The following is a 905-nucleotide window of genomic DNA, read 5'->3' as shown; positions in this document are numbered from 1 at the left end:
CACTGGTCATCTGCATTGAAGTCAGTAGAGGATAGTCCTTATCACCCCATGCTTTAGCCCTGAACACACACACACACACACACACACACACACAGACATGGACATATGAACACCCAGGATAATTGTCCTGGCTCTTGCCATAATCTCGCATTTTTTGCATGACTAGGACCAAGAATGTTTGTCCAAATGGGCTCGATTTCTTGATGTTTGTCCATCTTGTGGCAACGCTGCGGCTCCCAAAATGTGGTGTTTGTACCTCAAACAAGTAAATGAATCACAGCTTGACAGTGTGTGATATTTAAAAGGCAAACAGGCAGCAGCTGTGTCTGCCAGATTCCATCAGCATGTTAGTTTGTCTTTGTAATGCAATAATAACATTATGCTTTGGTGTGCGTAACAAGGGGAATTTTCTTTTCCCTTTTTTTTCCTGTCATAGGAGGTCAAGGGTCATCTATCAGCTCCTGAAAAGCACCACTAGGGCATGTAGAGGTCTGCACCATAGAGATCCAGCTGTCCTGTGCCTCAAAGCCTCAGCTTCTAAGCACCTCAATGCTCAAAGGCGATTCAGGTCCCAGTCAGTGGTCCCTCCGACTTCTACTCCGTGTTCCCCGTCCACAGTCTGACAAACAGCTGGGCCTCACCCACTGTGAATGAGCCAGTCAATATCTGGTTCTACATCTGGAGCCTTACTAACATCTACTTCACTGAGAGCGTGGTCCGGCCAATACCTGTCCTCGGTCCCCAGTCTATGGCCCAAGCCGCATCTGATTCTGATTCTCTGCTGGTGGTCTCCAGTTCTTGTCTTGGTGGCATTTTTGAAAATCAATATTCTATTAAGAGGAAAAACCAGCTTGAAGTGGAAGACAATGACTTTCCTGTTCTCTTCAAAATAAGTCAATATTGAT

The sequence above is a fragment of the Brachionichthys hirsutus genome, chromosome 19, assembly GCF_040956055.1.
Source record: "Brachionichthys hirsutus isolate HB-005 chromosome 19, CSIRO-AGI_Bhir_v1, whole genome shotgun sequence".
In the NCBI taxonomy this organism is placed as follows: Eukaryota; Metazoa; Chordata; class Actinopteri; order Lophiiformes; family Brachionichthyidae; genus Brachionichthys; species Brachionichthys hirsutus.
This window is presented reverse-complemented; position numbering follows the sequence as displayed.